The sequence below is a fragment of the Lycium ferocissimum genome, chromosome 8, assembly GCF_029784015.1.
Source record: "Lycium ferocissimum isolate CSIRO_LF1 chromosome 8, AGI_CSIRO_Lferr_CH_V1, whole genome shotgun sequence".
Lineage (NCBI taxonomy): Eukaryota > Viridiplantae > Streptophyta > Magnoliopsida > Solanales > Solanaceae > Lycium > Lycium ferocissimum.
In genome coordinates, this window is record NC_081349.1 from 63,151,625 (window position 1) to 63,162,651 (window position 11,027).

Here is an 11,027-nt window from a genome sequence, read left to right on the forward strand (position 1 = left end):
AAACCATGATTTGGAGACTTCTGCAGATACTCCTTGAATCTCTCCCAAGCTTCATATAACTACTCCCCCGGAAGCGGTTTGAACTCATAGATTTTATCACGGATTTTAGCTTTTTTTGCTCAGAGGAAACCACTTCTTGAGAAAAACGGCGACCAGCTCTGCCCACGTGTGAATAGTATTATGGGGTAACTTCTCAAACCAAACTCTTGCTTCACCGGCTAAAGAGTATTTGAAAACTCTTAGCTAAATTGCATCAGGAGAAACAACATTCTCGATGTGGTTCGAACACACACCCACGAAATTCTTCAAGTGTTGATAAGGGTCATCAACGATAGAGTTCCGAAAATATCCCTCAAATTTGAGCTGTTGGTAGATAGTAGAATCGATTTTCCAACTTGCGCCATTAACCCTAGGTAGAGCAATAGCAGATGCATATTCCACCTCTTGTATAAAATCCACAAAGACATTGTCATCTTCCACTTACGGTACTGGGTCTGCTACTTGTACACCCCTACCACCAGCTGCTCCACATCCTCCTCCTCTATTGGCCATGATCACATGGTTCACAATAAAATAACAAACAAGGTGTGATGGAATAGAAAAAGACTTGAAGTAAAGCACACACAACTTAGTAATTTCAAACCGTATTCCCCCAAGAACGATGCCAAAATTTGATACGCTCAAATTACACCTAATAAAGGCGTAATGCGGACATTGTCAAATATAGTAACCCAAATAGGTTGGGGTCAAATCCTATAGGGAATAGGGTATGAAAAGGTTACTAACGTAGTTGAGTACTTTCTTGCGGTATAATTTCGTACTCCGTTGAGTTTGTAAAAGAATGTTTGTTTACTAGCTGTTTTGATTTGATTGTAATAGAATGGATTAAAGAAACCAAGGTTGTGCCCCCCTTTAGATGAAGTGTGTGATATGGGTATTGATTTTGATATACTTCTAATGGATTATTGGACGAATGCACTTAACCTCTAATTGAATCCCTAATATTTCCCAATAGTTAAGGACTATTTCTCTTTATGATTTTCCCAAATATAAAAAAGTCGATATGAAGAACGGTTAATATGTGCCAAGTAAATTCATCTTATTCCTAAGTGAATCTATTAAACGAAGGTTAACACCCTGAGTTCTTGTTACATGTTCTTACCAAACCCTAACTTATTTTCCCAAATAAAGCAACGTTTATGGTGTAATCTAATGTTTGCAACCATCAACTAGCATTGAAGAATAAAGAATAAGTAAACCCTAACAAACCATTATGCATATATCAATCCCAATTCCCAATCACATAACACCCATCATTGGGTTCACAAATTTAGTATTAAATTTAGCTACTCATATTGAAGAACGAACAACAAAGTATTAAAGAAGTCATAATGCTTACGTATTGAACAAAGATAAAAAAGTTAGAATCTATCAACAAAAGCTTCAAAGTAATAAAGTATTCAATGCTATGAAGTCAAAGAATAAAGTCTGACAATCGATAGTACACAAAACCTATGAGAAACTATTTATAAGGTCTGAAATAAAGCGGACTTACAAACTCACAAAATTGCCCCTGACGGCATCAGATACGGTCCGTACAATTAAGTTTGGATCGTATATCAAAATAAGATCACTGTACTCTTCTTCTAGGTCAAAATGTATGAGCAACTGATACGGCCCGTATTTAGAATTACGATCCATGTCTGTCTGCCTTCAGTTTTCTAATCTTCAAAGTACGAGCCAAGATACGGCTCGTATAAACATATACGGTCCTTAAAACTTGACCGTATTCATCATCGTCAAAATTTGAGTTTATGTTTCTTGCCTCAGCTATGTATGAATAGAAATACGGCCCGTATAAATATACACGGTCCGTATTTCTCATGTTTTTGCCAATCCATGTAATTTCCTTGTTTTTGTCCTTTACACTATCAATTACTTGAAATACAACAAAAACACATCAAAACGACACCTACTTGCTTAAAAGCAAGTAAAACTTATCATCAAAAGGCATTAAATGTGCCGAAATTACGCGACACATCAATGCGGCAATTGTTTGATATGCATGGATAATAGGTGATACTAGCATGGCATCTTCCAAGGGTTATGGTGTCATAAGTGGGATGAACTTGTTAGATTTTCAAGGAACAAGTCTACCCTAGTTATGAAGAGAGTGTTAAGAAAGATGAATTGCTTGGTAAGTTTGACTACGTCGTAGGCTACTATGCAGAGAATGATGGACTAATGGAAATTACTCTTGCGATGGACAAGTGTGAAAATTTATTACTTAAGGAGTTATCGGTTGTTGCACCTAAAATTGGGGGAAGGATGTGGGCATTGTATCTGTTGCCTAGGATTCGACAAGTTTCTACAATTACTGGTGATATTGTTATACCCCATTTTAATCGGAGTCAAAATGATTTACAACATTCCGGTAATTCCGGGGTTAATTAAAGTTAAGGAGTCGCCACCTAATTATTTAGGGTGAATTAGGACACCTAAAGTTAATAAAGTGATTGTCTAAAGTTAAACTCCGTTTATGGTCTACTCAACTTAAAATTCTAAGTAAGGGTTCAATTAATCTAAAGGGAAGGTATTAAGCACCTTTTAAGATCCGTTAAAAGACGGTTAACCAGCCGGACTTAGAGTTTAATTAAAATGACTAAGATCTCACGAAAACGTCTAAATAATTTAAAGTAGTGATTAAAGTTGGTACAGTAACATAAATTTAGTCATTGGAAAGTAGCAGTAGTAGACTGGAATTAAATAGTGAACTAAAGGAAATCAAATTTGTATGGTCAGCCAAAGAAAATCATTTATAAAGTCCACATTTTAAAATGAGTCAGAGACATCTATCTGGCCAAATGTAAGTGTAAAATATAGGTATATTTAAGAAATGAGTATTGGAAGAGAACTAGATGATTTTAGATGAAATGATTGGTATCAATATCATATTAAAAGACCCACATCTTGCAAAATCACTTCATCATTTGAAAATGTTGTCGACAACACTCTTCATTTTATGAAAATACAATGTTTTGACATAAAAAAAAAGGTTGTGAAGTACCGAAAAGAACCCAAATGACTTCATTTAATATACCTGACACAAAATCCTCCAAATTAAAATCTTTGTCCAAGTGCCCCGTTCTATATTATAAAAAGTATTCCTCACTATTGCCTAAAGATGAAAAAAGAACTCTATATAACATTCCAGCTAGTATCTTATGCTTATTCCGAGTTTTAGGAAGCAGTAAATAGATAATCAAATATATATGTTAGCCACACCAACACAAATAAATAAAACAAGCAGAACTAAAATGAGATGATTCAATGGTAGTGTTCGACTTCTACAGAAAGACAAAATATCCTCTGTAGTTGGATATTTGAGAGACTAGAAAAATAGTGGATGGGCGGATGTAACGACGTCGTTGAGTCAAGTGAAACCCTTCGGCTCCGGTGTTCATGCAAAATAAAAGAAAAATAGGATTAGAATAATGATAAGATTCTTAGCGAATACTAAAATCAGAGGGGAAACTCACAATTTTGCAAACTAATATTTTATAAATGTCATGATAGCCATAACTATCAAAATCTAACTCTTGCTAACAGTAAGGTTTTTAAGTATTGCTCTAAGTTGGAAGATAAATATTTCATCATTCTCCGTTAAGTAAAGTTCCTAAAATCAGTTTTTACAAGTGACAAATAAACCAAAGAGTAAACAGAGTTTGGAATTTTTGAAATACAGTGTAAAGAGACATATTCCCACATCATACATTACTCAAACATGAGTGTTAAAGGCAATCACATATAATCATGGTTTCTAATACAACTTGTTGTCAATATCCAGATTTGCACATCCAACGACGGTGATGTTTAAATATGTTCAACCATTTTGATTTCATCATATAGGAAGGACCTAAGTTGAAGCAAAGAAAGTTTTCACTCACGTTTTCTTATCACAGTATTCTACATCATTTATAAAACACAAATTAAAATCAGGGGGACAAACAAACACCAGGGATTTAGAGAAAGACTACTACAAAATGCATGATTTGTTAACAGTAGTTAAACACAAAGTAATGCGGTCATGTATCAGTTATATAAGAAGCCGGACATGGTTTGTAACTTCTAAATCATGTTTAGGACCCAACATATACAAAATATTTGAACGAACAAATTGGCAAACATTCTTTTAACAGATCAGACTACTTAACTCTAGAGAAAGTCTCATACATTATTTCTAACTCATAAAATACATATACTACAAAAAATAAAATCAAGTTTAGATCTAACCTTTTTGTGGTGCAGTGAACTAAGGCGGCGATCTAGATCTACTCTCCTAGTCACGAACAAATTCAAATCTCGGATTGAAACGGACCAGAAAGTCTTATGTATGGGAAGTGTTCAAGGGTAAATAAAAGTAACTAATCAAATAGCATGAAATCTTAAGAGTAACAGCGGACCAAAAAAAAAAAAACCTCCTTTAGCTGAAGATATAAGGTTATATTTATAGGAGAAAGAAGCTAGAGTTTTCTAGGGTTAAAGTTCTTGGGCGGGAATTCTACACGAATTAGCCGTTCGAAATCAAAATCGAATCTCTAAAAGTTAATTTTTCCTGAGACTTCAAAAGTGTTTTTGGCCATTTGTGTTGACCAAATCGTTGAAGATAAGAGAGGAAAGTATTGCACGAAAATGGAATAGTTAAAGTCTGCCATTGTTGTGGAAATATGAATCTTTGCTTGAAAGAGGAAAGAGATGAGAGAGAGACATGTGCAGCTCATTGGGATAGAAATTATTAGGTTTAGAGAAATGAGTTAAAAGAAATATGGGTTGGACTCTTCTATTGGCTAATGGGCTGCGAATTTGGGCTAGAATGGACAGATTTTGACATAACAGATGGGCTAAATATTTGGTCTGCTTTGGGCGTAAAAGTGGGCTTCAATGGCTGAATTTGTTAGGTATTTCCCTTTTCTAATTAATTTCTTTCAGGATTCTTTGTATTAACAAAATACTATATATATATATATATATATATATATATATATATGTATATATATATATATATATATGTGTGTGTGTGTGTGTGTGTGTGTGAGATAATAATAATTTAGCAATTAACATTAATAAGATGTAATTTAACATGATAATCTTATTATTAGTAGATAAAATATAAGTGAGATAGTAATATAGTAAAAATATTATCCGGGTTATATCTTATGATTAATACGCAATTAGTAAGTAGTGATGTGCGAGGTATTAATAAATAATAACACTTTAATAATAATAATAATAATAATAATGTAGTGATAGTAAAAATAAGATACTTAGTTTATTAACAAATATTAGAAGCTCAAGAAAATGAATTGGAATAAAGGAGGGACAAAATTGGGTGTCAACAGATATAACTCTTTGGGGTTGACAAAATGACAAGGATAATCACATGATTTGGTGGAGGCATTCTAGCTTGGCGAAACAAGGCAAGAGGTGGTCCTTCTTGGGCAAACATCATTTAAGGACCATTGAGTGAGGTGTCAGTCAATAAGGACATTTAAAGTGGTAGATCAATGGTGGATCTTAACTAATCAAAATCGTGAAGTACCTTTCGGTAATCAAATTAAGGATCGATAATAATAGTTGAAACCAAGAGAAGTGGATTCACTAAAGTACTTGTGGGTATCAATGTTGGGTTGGTAAACTTGTAAACCAAGATGTAAGAAGGATTCTTCAGTTAAGGTATCGTTGGCATGAATACTAGTATGGAATTGTTTGAAAGTGTTAGTTGGGTGGTGCGAATAGTAAGGATCCCTCTACAGATTATGGACCAGTGCAGTGATGGTTTGGGATATTACATCGGCAATTGTTGATTTCTTTTTGGAATAACCGGAGGTTGTTGGTGTTTTCTGTTGGAAAGGATTCGTGAAGGACTGTATAGGGTGTAGCAATTGACTTGGATGAGCATTCAGTTTTGAGGTTCAAGCGAGGTGAGGGAAACTCTAAATTGCTTGAGTTTGTGGATTACTACTATCTCCAGGATTGGCTTAGTTATTTTGCAAGATTTATGATTTTTTTGATACACTCACGAGCGGGTTTGAGTGATTTTCAGTGGATAGCAGTGAACGTAATATTTAATGAAATATAAAAATTGACGAATTAAGATGATCTCCAATCGGAAGAAGTAATGTACATCTTCAGAAAAGGAAAGGATTTGGGTTCGAAGCAATGGGATTAGTTGAATCAGGTGTGAATTATGGTGGCATTATCTTGCCTCATTCAGATGGGGTGTAATTGTTAAGTATGCTTGAAGAAGGAAGTCTACGGAAATAGACTGAGTGTTATGGAAAAGTTCCATTTGGCTTTGTGATTGTCGATTGATGACGTGCTAATTTCAAATGACTAACGTGATAAGACTGATGGGAAGATGACTTGCGTTGTATAGAGGTGGGTAATTTCATATTGTTCTTGAATGAATGGTCTAGAGTTTGATTAATGAGAGGGGACCTTAAAACCTCTTCAATTTGAAAGTAAAAGTCATATTTCGAGGTGAGACTGTGTTCGTGATAGTAGACTATGTCGAAGAATTATTGGCTGGATAACATGGTTAAGTATTCCAAATATTAACGACTTGGGAAAAACTGTGGATGGTAAGGAACATGGATTACAAGAATTGGTACTTTTGGATTTGCTAGAGGTGTAATATATTACAATGAGAGATTTGATGGTTGTGAATGGGGAGTATGAGGTTGCAAGCCTTGTGTCGAGGCATTCGGAGTGGTGAACGAGTTAAGTGGAGGCACAAGAAGGAAAATTCGATGTATTTAGATTCTACGAAGTTCTATTAGATTTGTGTAGTGGGTGTGAATTGAGAGACAGGGAGATTTAAGTCATAAGGTATAGTTCCTTAGTACTACATTGATGATTTGGGTAGAATTCGGCTTTTGAAGTTGGGAATGACAACACAAGGTTAAGTATTCATGAGCATTAGAATTGGTCACCACAAACTTATGAAACAGTTTATAATTGGTTTTATAAGGGTTTGGAGTCAGTTCGGGTGACTATTGGTGACATTCGGGGAGTTGTGCACTTTACATTGAGTCCTAATTGTTCATGTAATGCTAGTGGCTTAGGGATATATTAGCAAGAAGATTTATGGTCATTGTAGTAACCCATTTTTGAAGATTGGGTAAATATAGAGTTCATATCAAAGGTGTGGCAGGGTTACTGAGTTTTATTGGACTTGATAGTGTATTACTGATGATAGCTATTCGAATAGTTCTAATGGTTTACGCCGATACTTGGTGATGTATTGAGGAGGTGCACATGGATATAGGAAGTCTTTGGGGTAATCAGTTGATTTTCTACAAATTTGGCGCGGTAAGGTAATCATTAGGTGATGCACATAGTATGTTGATTGAAGATTTAAGAGTAATTGGACGATGGCTATTGACTTAGTAGCTTTAGGTCGATGAAACGAAATTAACGGATTTGGAATTAGCGCAATCTGCCTTGGATAAGGTCAGTTTTTTATAGCAAGGCTGAGAACTGGTACAAAACGAGCACAAATTCTTTTCTGGCTAGAGGGAGTCATGATTTAGGCTTGCGGTGTGTGAAATGTTTTATACGGGCTCTTGGCACTAAAGACGACTTTGGAAGGTAAGGAAGAAAGATAAGTAGAATCAGGATATTTGACCGGTACAAGCTTAGTAATGGATTGTGGCTACAACTAAAGGATTAGGGTGTTGATGATGGAATTTGTGGAATCAATCAATTGTGTTCAGATGTGTGGTTATAATCAAAATCAGTGAATTCGAGCGGAGTCAATTCAAATATATGAGAATGAGCTGTGTAAGAAGTTTCGGGTATGAGATAAAACGGATGGGTTTTTGAGCTAAGTTAAAGGAAGTTTTGACTGATAAAGTGAACAAGCAGTGCTATCGGCGTAATTCTTGCTTTGGAGGCTTGCATGAGGTTTATAATGGAGATTCTTTGGTTTCTTTTCAGCTTTCGTACTTTTCTTTACCGTTCGAGGACGAACGTGTGCTTAAGTGGTAGATGATTTAATGACCCGCTTGGTCGTTTTGTTCTTTTAAACTTGCTTTATCCAAAGTACCCTTCTCATAGTTTCATCCTGGTATTTATGACTTGCGGGGATGGTGGTGCAGTTTTCGAGGCAATCGAGTGTGTTTCAGATCAGTTTTAGCAAAATTGGAGTACTTAAGTTAAGGAAATGAGAAAATTTGACCAAAGTCACCATCAGGGGTTGTTGACACCTAATTTTTGACCTCCCGGGATTTGTTTTAATCGCCCAGGGTCCCTGGATTCGAATAGAGTAAAATATCTATTTTTTCTGAAAGTTGAAATAATTTTTATAAAATTATTTAGAAAATACCTGCCATCCCTAATTTGGTAAGGTAATTTCTAAAAGAAAATCTTATAAATCACTTATAAATTAATTGGCACATTTTACAAAATTATAACAATTATTTTTACTTAATTGGTAAACTGGCCAAATGGACAAATTGCAAGTATTTTGCTCTATTTAAAATTCAAGGAATTTGATTGATTAAAATAAATTAATCATTTATTCCCCCGTTCTCATTTAGTCAAAATTATTAGAATTTTTGCATATTTAATTGAGCATTTAATTGTGGTTAATTTTAGAAATTACTTATTTGATGGCTATAATTCAAAACAATCAATTGATAGCCTAATAGTGTCCCAATTGGAAATCATTTCCCATAAATGAGGTTACTATTGCAAAATTACTTCTAAATTGTTTATTTAATTGAAATATAACCTTGCACGAAAGGACCAAAACATTGTTCTAATTAATCAAGGTCGTTACTGCAAAGTCACTTTTAAAAAAGATGGCCAATTGGACCAAAAGGTTAAAATTGAAATAGCCTAGTCTTAAGACTAAGTCCATTAAAGGCCTCATTTACAAAAGTAGACTTTGCTTGCTCAATTAACTCTAATTAATCCTGATTAAGGGCCTAAACTAGTAGTCTTTTCCTAATCTTGGTTATATATTGAAATTAGTGTCAAAATCCTGCTTATATACATATGTATACGCGAATATACATATGATATATATCATACGTATACACATGTATATCAGATTCAGGCCCCATTTCTCTTAAAAGTTGGCCAGGCCCAGTCCAAATTAGGACCAGACCTGGCCCAATTCAGTTTTTAAGGGGAAAACCCCCCGCCCTTTTCTCATTTACCACAAAACCAAACGACCCTAGGTCTTGGTCTTCTCTCTCCCTCTTGAAAAACCCTAGCCGCCTCACCTTTCACTCCCTCTCTCCTACGTCACTCTTGCCGAAAATGGCAAAGAAAGGGGCCCGCTGGAAGGGAAGGTATTTGTATGGCCGAGAATGGCAAGACCATTAATGGCTCTGCCATTTCTCAACCATTTCCACCCAAAAACGGTATTACCTTATGCTTTTTCACTTTTTCTGAATCTTTACAACGTTCACTACTGAACTTCTTCAATGGCGTTTGTTTCTACCTCTTTTGAATACTCGTCTTTAATTGTTACTTGAGAGGTTCAATGGATTGTGCTAGTTTAAGGTCAAAATCTGACCCTTTATCCTTCCCTACACTCGAATCTGGACCGTTGATGCTCATTGTGAGATTTGAATCCCACAAATCTGAGCTTGTCCCACATCGATTCAAAATTAGGGTTTGGAGAATTGGGGATTCTATAAATATAAACATTATTTTTCATTATTGGAGAGACTTTGACATCTTAATACTTGAAAAACTCTGATTTTCCACTTGTTATACATTGAATACCTAGGGTTTCTAGCTTACGTGCTTAAGACCCTTAATTTTCAGTGAGTTTTATGAACACCTAATTTTTGACCGAACATCAGTTTTTACACCATTTATAGCGTTTAAATATTTCTTTTAGGTCTAGATTAAATATTTTTATTTTTATCTCATTATTAGTAAGTCGTACTTTTTAAAAATTGAAAACTACAGATAAGAGTCACATTTTAGGATAAGTTTGGTTTTCATTTTTCAAAAGAAAGCAAATTTACAAAAAATATGTTTTCTTCTAGTTTAGGTTTTAAAAAATAAGCTAGTGATTTTCAGTATTTTTATTAGTTACATTTTATTTTAGTCTAGCTAATTGACTTTCTTAAAATATATTCTTCTCTGTTTTAAAAATAGTTAAGATAATTTTTCTCTTTGTACTATTTGTTGTCTTTTTAATTAAAATCCAAATGTATAAAAACACCAAGAAAACAAAAGAAAAAAATTACTAAAAAAGAAACTAACCTAGGGAAATCAGCAATCCTCCTTTGCAGGTTTTTTTTTCCCTAAAAGACCCTCAACCAAAACACAACCTCCCTAATCAACAACCTAAATTAATCCTAATCTACCCAAACAAATATCCCTCATCCTAATCTACCAAAACCAATTCCCCTTAAAACTCTCAACAAAATTTATCCTCCCAAAACTCCCACTCCAACACTTCTCTCTCAATACACACGACACTACACATACACAACATAAATATAAACCCACAACACGAATACGGAGAGGCAAAAAAAAAATAAACGAGAGAAGCAACGGTAAACAAAAAAAAAAAAAATCCCTATAGTAATTTTGGAGTTTCGAAAGGGTTTCGTTGGAGTTCGAAGTTTTCGTTCACGGTCTCGAGTTCGTGGACCTGAAAGTTAGCTATTATTAACTTTGAAAATCAGTGGATTGTAGCCGTTTTCTTGTTGTGAATTAATCTACGCAAAGGTAACACTCAATCTTCTTTTTATAGTTCAATATCATGATTAAATGATACACATCGTGTTTTAATTGTCGTTCCCGTTTATTAAGCCCGAAGGTTTGAAACTCATATTATGGTTTATTTTAGCCTCGTTCTTGTTTAATCAGTCTGAGAGATAGCCAATATTTTAATTCATTGTTTAACGCTTGTTATTTTTCATATTTGAAATTTTCTTGCATATTGCTTATAAAAAATGAAATCTGAATATGGCTTTCCGATCATTAAAATTAGGTTG

The 11,027-nt window shown here is 34.4% G+C and overlaps 1 non-coding gene across 1 annotated transcript; it reads left to right on the forward strand.

Moving 5' to 3' along the window:
* LOC132069046 (small nucleolar RNA R71) lies at positions 1-107 on the forward strand. Its single transcript, XR_009417614.1, has one exon. It is a non-coding gene; the product is annotated as a small nucleolar RNA R71 (small nucleolar RNA).
* Positions 108-11,027: the final 10,920 nt, after the last annotated feature.